A 15,235-nucleotide genomic window follows, 5' to 3' on the forward strand; every position below is an offset into this window, starting at 1 on the left:
ACTGATAAGCCATGTCAGTGTCAAAACCATCAGGGAATTTATACAAAGCAAGATCAGGTGGAGGTCTTAGGTTTTGTGGTATTCCATTATAAACATGATTAAATCTTGCACAATAGTCCAAGACAGATTCTTGAGGGCCTCTTTTGATGGTGTCATATTCATATAATATGTGCAAGGGGTCTTTCTTTTTCTCCCATCTGTTGATAAATGACTGGTATAAGGCTTCTGGGTCTGCTATGGAATTGGCTGTGAGTGCTCTAAACCAAGTTCTAACATCACCTGTCAAACTTTGGATGAAAATATTCATTCTCACGCTATCGTCATCTATCTCGTAGTTCTCAAAATAGTCTTGCATCTTCTTTGTATGTTGAAGGGCTGTGCAAGAACCAGTTCCATCAAAATATGTGATTTTAGTTTGATAATCCTGAGGCATAGCCCCTGGATTAGCAGGTAATTGCAGGGGTGCATATCTATTAGCCATGTTTACGGGGATAAGTGGAACAATAGGAACAGCTGGAACAACTGTAACAACAGCGGTAATGGGAGTATGTGCAGTAAATGGAGGTGTGGAAGGAGTGCTTTGAGAGGTGGATGATGAACAAGGGGAAGTGGGGGTTGAACGAAATAAAACCTTGACAGGGGTTGGAACACAGCTTGGCTGAACTGTTTCAGGGCTAAAGTCAACAAAATCTTCTCTTTGCTCTAGCTTCCTAAGGTTCCTTGGGATTAAATTGGGATTTTCACAAATAGCTGGGGGGTTTGGGTTTGGATTTGACCTTGTATACCGTGAATTCCTTTTGGGAGCCAGATTCTGAACTTGTTTTGGTATTTTCTGTGAATGCTTTTTAGAATTACCAAGGAACTGATCAAATTTTGGAATAGCTATCTCTAACTTAAAACTAGCATGAGGATTGACTGAAGCAACATTTTTTTACTCCTGTAAATGCAAAGCAAGACCAGTTTCAAAGGCTTCCTGGTTGACATTCAGGCTTCATCTGTAGTTTTAAGGAATATGCAGCAATTGGAAAATTCATTGTTTTCCCCAATGGAGCTTTCCAACTTGATTTGTGAGATTTAACTAAGGATGTTCCCCAGTGGAGTCGCCATTATGTTAACACTCAGGTTGTCCTTAAAGCTCCTTAAAGGATACGGCCGAGGTAACCACAAACCAATCTTTGGACTGCAGGTCCTAGCCTACCAGCAGTCAGAGAGGGCTCTCTCTTTAGGATTTAGCTTTGTTGATGATGATTTTAGACTAGTTATTGAGTACAAGGGGTTATGTTTGAGTTTAGGTGGGAAGGATGATGCTTTCAAGTAGAGAGGCAGGGATAGCATGAAAGTTTTAGAACCATTGGGCGTGGAGTCAAGGAGTAGGACTGCTGGTGCCTTTTCTTGGTCACAAGAGGAAATATGGAGCGAGCTAGCTGCATATGAAATAATGATTCAAGCTTAAAAGGATGGAATGAGGGCTAAGGAATGAGAGGCAATTAAGAATCTCTCATTCAACTTAGCAGAAGGAAGGTGAATGAGCTCTATCTAGGAGCAGTGAAGAATCCCTAGATAACTATCAAACATGAGTGAATTAGGGGAAATATGAGCCACAGGGAATTCATATTCATTACTAATTCAGATGAAAACATAAAGAAACAGAAAAAATTGAGCATAGGGGGCAATTAAACCAATTCTAAACTATTCATTCTTTCTGCTATTTTAGATGGTACTTCAATGGAAAACAAAGGTAAGAAACACTTATTGATTCATGTTGCAGCACAAGAATTCCACATTCAATTCTTCAAAACATTAATACACAGCACACAGTCATTCCTCCAAGCTTTTCAACAGTCTTTGATTAAGTAAAACATCAGGTATACAGAGCGAGTCTCTCTTGGAGCTATACAACCCACCGACCCTTTAAACAATGAATTAGGGTGGTTTTATGGATAAAATATCTACAAAATCAGATCCCAGTCAGATCTGTTGTAATAAGTGTCTTTAACCTAACACATGTCTGAAATAAATACGGGAAAATATCCTCGAGCTGCGTTGGGTGCAGCTGTCTCAAAAAAGAAGTTAATGTGTTGTCTTTATGGCTCTGTGTTGACCACTTAGCCATAACTGTGCTTTGGGTTTTGATCCATGCTCCTGAGTGGTTCTGAGGTGCATTAACTGTGATGGGAGAGCCTTGATTAAAGCTCCACCATTTTCTATGACTTTGTTGGAGGTCATTCAATGTTCACCTGCATTGGGAATACAATTTTTTCATTAAAAAACATTCGACTAATACTCTTTGCCGCTTCCTTGATATGCTTTGGCACTGAATGTGCACCTTTCTCACTTCTGATACTCTTTAAATTATTGCCTCGACCTTTCATGGCTGATGTTCAGCCCCCTGTTGCCTTAAAAACTGTCTTTGCCCCTTTCTGAATGCTGCACAAAGAAATTCTTGTCATTTTGCGGCTTTCGGGCTTGCTGGAGGCCGAGCCACGAAAGGGCTTTCCATTTTGGCCTATTTCCCTTAACGATGCAAAAACTGCCTCAGATTTTGATTCCGGGCTCTCTAGGTTGCGATTTGCGCCTTTCGCGATTTTTGACGGTGATGTTAGCATGACGTCAGCAGTGGGTCCCAGTACGACGGTGACGTGGCAAGGTGACATCAGCAGTACGACCGGGTGACGTGGCGGTACGGTGGAGAAGATGACGTGGTAGTACAGTGGCAGCTACGTGGCAAGGACACGGTGGCAGGAGGATGACGTAGGGTGATGACGTGGTAGTACGATGGCAGCTACGTGGCAAGGATAGGGTGCCAGGAGGCCGACGCAGGGTGATGACGTGAGCACGACGTGGCGGTGACGTCAGACAGGGGAGGGCGGTATCTGGTTTCGTGTCGCACCGCTTTTGTGTAGAAGCGGTTTCGGAGGAAGGGGCTCCACCACAGCCGGGAGGGTGATGCGTGGTGGGAGTATGACGGGAAAACCGCCCATCTCCCGGGCGTTAACCCTCGGCACGTCGGGGCACAAAAAGGCCCACCCACCGTAGATCTCGGGTGTGCCAGATTTGACGGTCGGCGGCATTGATAACGCGGCGGAGGGTTAGGGATGGGGCCCGCTCTGTTTTTATTTGTTTTTTCATACAGCGGGGGGGTTAAACATTAGAAATGTGGGTTTATGGGTATGCGCAGGCAGCATTTAAATAAATTCTAAACAGGGGTTAAATTAATCCCAGGCTTGGACATAGAAGGGCTAGTAGTAGCCCCAGATGGACTACTATTTCCCGGACTTAAAAACATATGACTATAGTGCCAAAAAAGGGGGGGTTATTTAATATTTTTTTGGGGATTTCATATAATTTTTAGTAGTAAATGGGGATGGGGAAATGATATAGGGAGCTAGATAATAGAGTTAGGGGTTAATATGAAAATGAGGTGAAGTGTAGGGGGGAGGCTAAGTTTGTGAGCCTAAAATTTGGACATTGAAAGTGAATGGACTGTGGAGACATGATTTTACACAAGAAATGTGGCTTCCTTTCATAGAAGAAAGTCAAAGCTTGACTTGGTGCTGTTACAAAAATAAAGTTATAACAGGACTAGTTGGGCAGATCCCAAGGTCCTCAAGGGGATGTTAGTGAGTGATTTGGGGAATGAGAAGAAAGGGGAGTTAGACATGGCTCGCTTGAGCTCCTCCAAAGGGGAACTGCCTTGCCCTGTAATCTGAATAGATATAACACTTTGAAAAGAAGAAATGTATCACACAACATGATTCTGCAACCACAAAACTACTTACCCAACCTACTTACCTAGCATTTTTTCTTCTTTTTTGCATGGGTGCACTTGGACTTGCAAACCCTGATTATCCTTTTTCTTTTTTCTGTCCTCCTATCTAAATCTGCACTTATTTCTTCCAAGGGCCCAGATTAAGCAGTTGGGCTCCTTTGTTTCTCTACCTATCTACAAATCTGCCAGGATTAAACTGTTTGGATAGATATTCATTCTCTATATTCTAAAACAAGAAATTGAAACCTAGGGAAGCCAAGATTAGGCTGTTTGGACTTCCCTTAACAAAAATTCTTCAAAAATGGTTAATTTATCAAAATTGGAATACAGTAGTGGCATTTAGACTGGCACACTTTCATGACCTCTTCTTTGGCCTCTTTTTAGGAAATATGGAGCATTGCAACATGCAAAGTATGACATATTTGGCATGTAAAAATGTCAATCATGAAATATGAACACCTGTTGCAACATGAGGCTAACACGTAGGTTTCCTTTGACGAAGTTGTGTATACACGCGGGATTGCCGATCAAAAGTCGCGTATGCATATGCACGCACTTTCATGTACGGAAAAGCGCGTACATGTGGGAAATCTTATTTTTAGGACCATGGTATTTGGACCTATGGTTTTGTACCTTGGTATTGCATTCGAAGTATTGAACCCAAGTTTTGGGTCCCTAGTATTGGTTCTCTATGGTTTTGGACCATGGTTTGAGTAAGGCCTAAGACTATAAAAAAGGAGGAGATCATTTGGCAAAGGTACTTTTGACTGAAGTATTGAATATCTTATGAAGAGCAAGATCTAGAATGCTGGTGATTGGTTTATGGTGCATAGTTGAATTTGAATCAAGGAGGAACCTGAACACAAGAATATGGATAAGTTCTATTGATGGATCAAAACTCAAGACTTGAATAGTATTATCTTTGTGTGTTTTTGATCTGTTATATTTGGCGCATGACTTGATCTATAAATCTGATAATCTGGGTATAACTGATGTCTGAATATTTGAAAGAGTGAACTATCTTTTATAGATCTGTACGTAGGTTCGGCACATCAGAGGCGCATATACACGCTGGTTCAGTAAGTAAAAACAACATATACGCTGGTTGGCCTTAATTCAGAAGCGTATGCACACAGGTTGTACACATTGAAGTAGCGTACGTCTCTTGAAATATGTTTTAGCTACTTATGTTTATTGCTGCAGGGTTCTGGGTTCATAATTGGTGTTTGGTTACTGTTACTGCTTTCTGGGTACAACAGTCAGAGAAGTGATTATTTGATTCAGATTGTTTGGTGCAAAAGAGATTGGTTGATGCAGATATACTTGATGTTTGATTGATTTTATTCATGGATCCAGTTTGAAAATTTATGAAACGTGGTCCCTAGAAGAAAAGAGAAGGTTGTAGCCTTCTATAGGTCAACACCTACGTACTAGTACCTTAGCTAGTACAAGAGCTAAGGGGGTTGTATCTCCCTTCTAGGAGAAGCTGGAGAATGAGAGAAGGTTGTAGCCTTCTGCAGGTAGTAGCCTACGTACTAGTATAAGACTGCATCAGTACAGAATCATTGTAAAAAGAAGTATTAAAAGTAGATAGAAATGAATTGCAGCAGGTGGTTTTCACCCACATTGGGTTTCCACCTTACATCCTGGTGTTCATGTGTGTTGTGATTTGTTCTGCTTTACTGCTCTTGTTTACTGTTCATATGGTTAATAATGTTCTAATGCACTCATTAAGAAGCAACTAATTGAATTATAAGTTTACTAGATATACGCTTGTTGCATTTCACACAGTTGCGTATACACACGGTTTTCCTTCACTGAAGTAGGGTATATAAAACTGAATTTGGAAATGAAAAAGTTATATTGATTAGATAATACTGATTCCCCCCCCCTCCCTCAGTATTATTTCCAACAATTAGTATCAGAGCAGGTCCTTCAGAAGAAGCTTAATCACTTGAAGGAAGATCTATCATCATGAGCAATTACGACAAAGAAGCATCGATCAGGCCAAAATTTTTTGATGGGAGCAACTTTGTCTATTGGAAGGTAAGAATCACAACATATCTTCAATCTCTTGGTACAAAAGTCTGGGATATCATGGAAACATGATACACATTTCCATCAACAAATCCTACAGATACGGCTGGTAAGAAGCAGTATGAAACAAATGCAAAGGCTGTCAATACTCTATTAGGGAGTCTATCTCAATCAAAATTCGTCAAGGCTATGTAGCTCAAAACTACAAAAGAAATATGGGACAAGATCATTTTGAGCTATGAAGGAGATGATCAGGTAAAATGAGAAAAACTACAAACTCTCAGAATTCAATATGAAAATCTCAGAATGTACAATGATGAAAGTGTGGCTAACTATTTCCTACGTATAGATGAGATTGTTAATTGTATGAAAAAATTGGGTGAAGAAATAAAATAAGTTGTTTTGGTTGGAACGGTTCTAAGATATTTGTCTTCTAAGTTTGAATCAAAAGTTTCTGCCATAGAAGAAAAATAGAATCTACAAAGCCTTACCATGTCACAGCTACACGGAATCCTAACCACTTACGAAATGAGAAAATGGGGACCATCAAACAAGAGAGAAGTCGCATTCAAAGCCTCAGGAAAAGGAGATTACAATTACTCAGGACATATGTCGGAAGAAGAAGAAGAATCAAATTTTGTCAAGAACCTTCAATGGGGTTTTGGAAGATTCAAAGGTAAGCTACCTTTCAAATGTTTTTCTTGTGGAAGAGTCGGTCACTATGCTGCCAAGTGCCCTCATAAAGATAAGCTTGACAAAGGTAAGGAATCAGTTAGATGGAACAGAAAACAGAATGTAAGTAAGAAGAGCTATTACACACATGAAGACAGTGATGGATTTTAAAATAGTGATGAAGATGAACAAGGTAATGATTATAGACTTTTGATGGCTTTTGAAGATGATGATTTATTGGATGCTATAGATGAAGAATGTCTTTATGAATAAATTTCTAAACTCAAAATTTGCTTAGAAGAAAAGAATATGATTATAGATACTTTGACATTCCAACTTGCTGAAATGGAGAAACATAATGAAAAGTTAGAATATGAAATTGTGGGACTTAGAAAGGACATTGAGAAAACAAACACTCTTAATCTTAGATTTGCTAAAGGATCTGAAACTTTAGATGAGATTATCAAAGTGCAACATTCTCCTCTAATCAATACAGGTCTTGGGTATACTGAAGAAACATCTCAAGCACATAAGCCATCTACCTCCAAAAGTTATCTTGAAGCTGCAAGGAGAAATGAACATGTTGACAATCGACAACAAAGGCACAACGAAGACCACCAAGTAAATCAGGGATAATTTACTTCAAGAATGAATAGAAATCACCAAGTAAATCGAGGGAAATCTACTTCAAGGATGAACAAAAGCTACAACCAACCACAGGTAAATCATTCTCAATTTACCTCAAGAACGAATGGCTATTACAATGGAAGGTTTGATGATTGCAGGAATTTCTTCAATGGCCAATGTTTCTCGTGTCATAACTTGGGACATAAAGCAGCTCAATGTGTTGCCTACAAGACCATCATGACCAGAGAAGCACAAAATCAAAGGAGTGTGACTGGAATCATGAAAAGAACCTACAATAACTTTTCTGCGCTTGAACATGAAATAGAATGTTCTATCTGTAACAACTTTAGTCATGAAGATTCTGAATGCAGGAGTAGGTTTCGGCAAACAACTCAGAAGGAGCATGCTTCATTGAGCCCCAAAACATGGAGGAAGAAAGAACAGCAACCAGAAAGATGTGGCATAGCCTTATATGTCGAAGGGAAGGAAAATTAGTGGTACATCGATAGTGGATGCTCGAAACATATGACAGGTGATAAAGAAAAGCTTCAATCATATAGTTCCTTAGAAAAGGAAAAGAAGGTCTCATTTGGAAATGACACCCCTGCATTCATAAAAGGTAAAGGTTCTTTTCTTTTGAAAGAAAAGGTCAATGCTAGGAATGTTATGTATGTTGATGGCTTAAAGCATAATCTATTAAGTGTCAGTCAGATGTGTGATCAAGGAAATGAGGTAATACTTCGATCAAATGGATGTATTGTTCGTGAGCTTGATACAGGAGAAACCGTGATTAAAGGCATAATAACTCCAAATAATTTATAAATAATCAAGGGAGGACAACAGCAATGCTATCTTAGCAAGAATGATGAACACTGACTATGGCATAGAAGATTGGGGCATCTAAGGTTCTCTCAGATAAGGAAAGCATGTAAATATCAGGTGGTTCATGATCTCCCTGACATCAGAATTCCAGACAATACAATATGAAAATCATGTCAGTTTGGGAAGAAAACTAGAAATAATTTCCCTGAGAAGGAAGGATTAGCTAGTAGGCCACTTGAACTTGTCCATACTGATGTATGTGGTCCATCTAGGAAAAGATCACCTCGAGGAGAAGAATACTTTATACTGTTCATTGACGACTTTTCCAGGATGTGTTGGATAGGACTTATGAAGCATAAAGACGAAGCTTTCGAAAAGTTCAAAGCATTCAAAGCCTTGGTTGAAAACGAATCAGATCGCAGAATCAAATGCCTCAGGTTTGATAGAGGTGGGGAATTTACCTCGAATGAATTTTTCGATTTTTGTGAAGAACATGGAATAAGAAGGGAATTCTCTACTGCTAGGACTCCTCAGCAAAATGGAGTAGTAGAAAGGATGAACAGAACAGTTCAACAAATGGCTCGAGCAATGCTTGATGAGTCTGGGTCTCCTACAACCTTCTGGGGTGAAGCTGCATTTGCTGCCATCATTATTCTCAACAAGACAAACGTCCGGGTGAACAACACTCAAACTCCTCATGAACTTTGGTATGGTAAGACTCCCACAGTAAAACAATTCAAAATTTTTGGAAGCAAATGTACATCAAAAAGACTGATGAAAACCTTCGTAAGTTTGAACCTAGAGTAGATGAAGGTATTCTTCTTGGTTACTCTGCCCACAACAAAGCATATAAGTGTTCAATAAAAGACATGGAAAAATTGTTGAAAGTATTGATGTAGTGGTTAATGAAGAAGGAAACATTCCAAGGCAAGTAAAATCTGAAGATTTCGAAGATGATGAGGACTATCCTTCAACAACAAATCAGACTCATGATGAAGAAGAAACGCATGAGGCACCAGAAGAACAAATAAGGATAGAAGAAAAGACTCCATCCAGGTACGTTCAAAAGAATCATCCAAAAACTCAAATTTTGGGGCAGAAAGAGGCAGGTGTACAAACAAGAAGAACTATTTCAAAAGCTTCAAGCTACCTAGCATTGCTCTCCTCCACTGAACCACAAAATCTAAGTGAAGCATGCAAAGATGAATGTTGGGTCAAGGCCATGAATGAAGAACTGGAGCAGATTGAAAAGAATAATACTTGGGAGTTGGTTCCTAGACCAAATGATAAAAATGTAATAGGCACAAAATGGATATTCAAAAACAAACTGAATGAAAATGGAGATGTTATTAGAAACAAGGCAAGAATTGTTTGTAAAGGGTATGCTCAACAAGAAGGCATAGACTTTGAAGAAACTTTTGCACCAGTTGCTAGACTTGAGGCCATAAGAATGTTCCTTGCTCTTTCTAGCTTTCAGAAGTTCAAACAATTTCAAATGGACGTGAAGTCTACTTTTCTAAATGGAGACTTGGATGAAGAAGTGTATATTGAGTAACCAGATGGGTTTATCCTTGGAAATGATCCAAAACTTGTATGTAGACTCAAAAAGGCTCTTTATGGCCTTAAAAAAGCTCCAAGGGCTTGGTATTATCATTTGGATAAGTATCTTCATCAACAAGGTTTTACAAATGGGTCAACCGACGGCAATCTATATATAAAAATTAACAATGATAAGTTGCTAATACCTGTTGTATATGTTGATGATATCATCTTTGGTAGAAATGAAGAAAACATGAGTCAAAAATTTTCCTTGGTGATGCAAAAAGAATTTGAAATGTCCCTGCTTGGTGAGCTCACATATTTTCTTGGTTTACAAGTCCAACAAAACAAAGATGGTATTTTTCTATCACAAACCAAGTATCTCAAGCAGATCTTGAAGAAATATGGGATGGAGGATTTGAAACCAGTATGTACCCCCATGGTAACAAGATGCAGCCTCAGTGCAAATTATGAATCAACAACAGTGCATCAACCAACCTATAGATCCATGATTGTTAGTCTGCTCTATCTAACAGGTACTCGATCAGACATTATGCATGCAGTGGGAATAGTTGGAAGGTTTCAAGAAAATCCAAAGGAAACTCATCTTCATGCAGTTAAGAGAATTTTCAAGTATCTTCAAGGAACTCAAAACTATGGCGTATGGTATCCTAGAAGTACAGATCTCACACTTCATGCATATATAGATGCAGATTGGGCAAGAAGCGTGGATGACAGAAAAAGCACTAGTGGTGGTGCATTCTTCATGGGTCCTAGATTAGTATCTTGGTTCAGCAAGAAACAGAGTTCAATTGCATTATCTACAGCTGCAGCAGAATATGTAGCTATTGCATCTTGCTACACACAACTCCTTTGGATGATGCAAACATTGCAAGACATGAAAATCACTTGTACTCCACCTATCTCCATTTTTTGTGATAATACAAGTGCAATTAGTATTTCAAAGAATCTCATCATGCATTCAAAGACCAAGCACATACCTATCAAATATCATTTTCTCCAAGAACAAGTGCTTGAACAAAAGGTCAAATTAGGGTATGTTCCCTCCAAGGAACAGGTTGTTGATATACTCACCAAACCACTACCCAGGGAAACATTTGAATACCTCAGACGGAAGCTGGGAGTAGTCGATGCATCATCTTGCTGTTGAAACTTGTTTGTTTCAGAGAAAAGTGGGTGTAGACGAGTTTCATGAGGAGGATCCACGTACATACGTCAGTTTATGTGGGTACAATCGCGTATATGTTGGTTTGAAGACAAATAGTGGGCTAGGCTCAGGATGAAAGGAGTCTGATATGGGTCTGACAGAGACCATTTGGCACAGGTTTAGGGGAAGCATATATATTCTTCTAATAATGCATTGTTGGCATTATCCAAGAAGATCTTGGATCAAGATCACAGTATTTTGGTTTCAAGGGGAACAAGTGTAGAAGGAGAACATGGTTGCTGGTCTAAATGATGATTGACAGATGCTGCTGATGATAGTTTTTGATAACTATCATAGTATAGTTATAGATATTTCGTCTCTATGTCATGTATTTCTTTTCTTATCAAGGTCATGTAACGGCCTTATTTGATTTCCCCAGCATGCTTGGGATGGTTGATGTAATGTTCTTGTTTTATCTTGTGTAAACTTTTGGTATATCCCCACTTGGTTGGGTGGATGAGTCAATATTGGTATATCCTCACTTGGTTGGGAGATGTATGTATGTATGAATCTTTGGTGATAGGAAGGTTGCTTATGATGTATAGAGTCATGGTCTTTCTTATAGATCATTTTTCTGCAAACCTTGCCTACAGTCAGGGGGAGCATGGACAACACAGTAGAGCAGAGATTTCAGCATGTACTCAGGGGGAGCATAACCCTTTGCCCTTGATGTCAAAGGGGGAGAATGACTTTGAGTGACTCGGGGTTGCCATCAAGTCCAAAGGGGAAGATTGTTGGCATTATGACACAGGTTTGGCACTATGGCACATGTGTTGTCCTTGATGGCAACTCACTCAGATGGAAGATCACTGTTTAGGCTCTTAGAATGAAAGAAAAAGATGTATACGCAGGTTTCCTTTGACGAATTCGTGTATACACGCGGGATTGTCGATCAAAAGTCGCATATGCGTATGCACACACTTTCATGCACGAAAAAGTGCATACATGTGGGAAATATTATTTTTAGGACCATGGTATTTGGACCTATGGTTTTGTACCTTGGTATTGCATCCGAAGTATTGAACCCAAGTTTTGGGTCCCTGGTATTGGTTCTCTATGGTTTTGGACCATGGTTTGAGTAGGGCATAAGACTATAAAAAGGGAGGAGATCATTTGGCAAAGGTACTTTTGACTAAAGTATTGAATATCTTATGAAGAGCAAGATCTGGAATACTGGTGATTGGTTTATGGTGCATAGTTGAATCTAAATCAAGGAGGAACCTGAGCGCAAGAAAATGGATAAGTTCTATTGATGGGTCAAAACTCAAGACTTGAATAGTAGTATCTTTTTGTGTTTTTGATCTGTTATATTTGGTGCATGACTTGATCTATAAATTTGATAATCTAGGTATAACTGATGTCTGAATATTTGAAAGAGTGAACTATATTTTATAGATCTATACACAGGTTCGGCACATTAGAGGCATCTATACACGCTGGTTCAGTAAGTAAAAACAACGTATAAGCTGGTTGGCCTTAATTCAAAAGTGTATGCACACAGGTTGTACACATTGAAGTAGTGTACGTCTCTTAAAATATGTTTTAGCTACTTATGTTTATTGCTGCAGGGTTCTGGGTTTAGAATTGGTGTTTGGTTACTATTACTACTTTCTAGGTACAACATTCGGAGAAGTGAATATTTGATTCAGTTTGTTTGGTGCAAAAGAGATTGGTTGATGCAGATATACTTGATGTTTGATTGATGTTATTCATGGATCCAGTCTGAAAATTTATGAAACATGGTCCCTAGAAGAAAAGAGAAGGTTGTAGCCTTCTATAGGTCAGCACCTACATACTAGTACCTCAGCTAGCACAAGAGATAAGGGGGTTGTAGCTCCCTTCCAGGAGAAGCTGGAGAATGAGAGAAGGTTGTAGCCTTCTGCAGGTAGCAGCCTATGTACTGGTATAAGACTGCATCAATACAGAATCATTGTAAAACGAAGTTTCTAGTTAAAAGTAGATAGAGATGAATTGCAGTAGGTGGTTTTCACCCACATTGGGTTTCCACCTTACATCCTGGTGTTCACGTGTGTTGTGATTTGTTCTGCTTTACTGCTCCTGTTTACTATTCATATGGTTAATAATGTTCTGATGCACTCATTAAGAAGCAACTAACTGAATTATAAGTTTACTAGATATACGCTTGTTGCATTTCACACAGTTGCGTATACACGCGGTTTTCCTTAACTGAAGTAGTGTATATGAAACTGAATTTGGAAATGAAAAATTTATATTGATTCGATAATACTAATTCCCCCCCTCCCAGTATTATTTCCAACAGAAGGACCTGCTCTGATACCAATTTTTGGAAATGATACTGAGAGGGGGGGGGGTGAATCAGTATTATTAGGTCAATTAGTTTTCATTTCACAATCAGATTTGCATACACTACTTCAGTTAGTAAAAAATGTGTACGTATGCAATTGCAGTTAAGGAAACTAGCATATAACTGGAAGACTTGTAATTTTAATTATTCTTCAGATGATGATCATTAATCTGTGCATCAAACCATATAAACAGTAACTAAGAATAGTAAAACAGAAGAGGCAGTCACACATAAGAACACAAGATATAAGGTGGAAACCCAATGTGGGTGAGAACCACTTGCTACAATTTGTCTCTATCTTCTTTTAATTAGAAACTTCTTTTTACAATGTTTCTGTACTGGTGCAGTCTTATACCAGTACGCAGGCTACTACCTGCAAAAAGCTACAACCTTATCTCGTTCTCCAAATTCTCATGGAAGGGAGCTACAACCCCCTTAGCTCTTGTACTAGCTGAGGTACTAGTACGTCAGTGCTGACCTACAGAAGCCTACAACCTTCTCTTTTCTTCCAGGACCACGTTTCATAAATTTTCAGACTGGATCCATGAATAACGTCAACCAAACATCAAGTATATCTGTATCAACCAATCTCCTTTGCACCAAACAAAATTGAATCAAATAGTCACTTCTCTGAATGTTGTACCCAGAAAACAGTAAGAGTAACCAGACACCAATTCTGAACCCAAAACACTGCAGTAATAAACAGAAGTAGCTAAAACATATTTCAAGAGACGTATGCTACTTCAATGTGTACAAACTATGTGCATACGCTATTGAATTAAGTCCAACCTACGTATACGCTATTTTGAATTACCGAACCAGTGTGTATACGCACCTTTGCTTCACTGAACCTGCGTATAGATCTATAAAAGATAATTTATCCTTTTCACTTATTTAGACATCTGTTAGACCTAAATTATCAGATTTATAGATCAAGTCATGTGCCAAACATAACAGATCAAAATCACACAAAGATACTACTATTCAAGCCTTAAGATCTTACTCCTCATAAGATATTCAATGCTTGAGTCAATGCCTTTGCCAAATGATCTCCTTCCCCTTTTATAGTCTTAGGCCTTACTCAATACCATGGTCCAAAACCATAGAGAATCAATACCATGGACCCAATACCTAGGTTCAACACTTCGGACGAGATACCATGGTCCAAAACCATAGGTCCAAATACCAAGGACTAAATACCATGGACCAAAAATAAGTTTTCCCACATGTACGTGCTTTTCCTTGCATGAAAGTGCGTGCATACGTATACACGCCTTTTGATCGTCCAATCTGCTTGTATACATGACTTGGTTAAGAGGAACCTGCATATATCTCTTTTTCTTTCATTTTGAGAGCTTTTTCTTTTATTCTGAGAGCCTGAACTGTGATTTGTCATCTGAGTGAGTTTCCATCAAGGACAACACCTGTGTCATAGCGCTAAACCTATGTCATAATGCCAACACATAGGTGCAACACGCGGCCCCTGCGGACCCTGACTTTTTCTACAAAGAAAAAAGTTGTGGGTCCGCACCTGTTGCTTACAGTCCGTGTGGACCTACGCACTATTTGTAAGTGGCGGGTGCAGACCCCACGAAAATGAATTTTAAAATTTATTTTTCTCCATTTCTGCCCAAAATGTTTCAAAGAAGGTTGTCCTAATTGTTTTTTATGTATTGTAGGACATTCAAAATGCTTATTTGGCGAGAACGTGAGCATGAGGATGTAGATTTTGCCACACTAAATCATATTCCCGTAATGCAGGCATTGAGAGCATGCAGATTGCTAAAGTTCTGGGGCATACAGGGTATGAGGGCCCAAGTAGACCTCTTGCAATGGTTGGTAGAAAGATGGAACACACAGGACTAGTGTTTCGTGATTGGTGGCCACCGACTCGAAATCGAGTTGGAGGACATATATTTTTTGACTAGTTTGTCCAAGAGGGGCGAACAATTATCTCTTTTCGGGACTAGGCCAGGTGGCCAGTCTGTCGCTAGTCTTCGATTAGAGTTTTACGATGATCAAACAAAGGAAAAATGGATTGATATTAAAACTATCAATCGTCCTGAGCTTAAGGTCATTGCATTCACTGTTACCAGGCTATGCGGGAGTGCAGCTTTGCACGTGGCTACAGGATCCAAGATGTAGATGGAAATCTACTGTTTTCTAGGTATAATATTCAACTGGTGCGAGGCTGTGTTGGAAAATGTGAAAGGCC

At 39.2% G+C, this 15,235-nt stretch overlaps 1 pseudogene; it reads right to left on the reverse strand.

Moving 5' to 3' along the window:
- LOC149175286 (calcium-transporting ATPase, endoplasmic reticulum-type pseudogene) overlaps positions 1-15,235 on the reverse strand; it is a 191,571-nt pseudogene that overhangs the window by 21,119 nt on the left and 155,217 nt on the right.

The sequence above is a fragment of the Pinus tabuliformis genome, chromosome 4_1, assembly GCF_031772625.1.
Source record: "Pinus tabuliformis cultivar Carrire ecotype Pingquan chromosome 4_1, CPIR1, whole genome shotgun sequence".
In the NCBI taxonomy this organism is placed as follows: Eukaryota; Viridiplantae; Streptophyta; class Pinopsida; order Pinales; family Pinaceae; genus Pinus; species Pinus tabuliformis.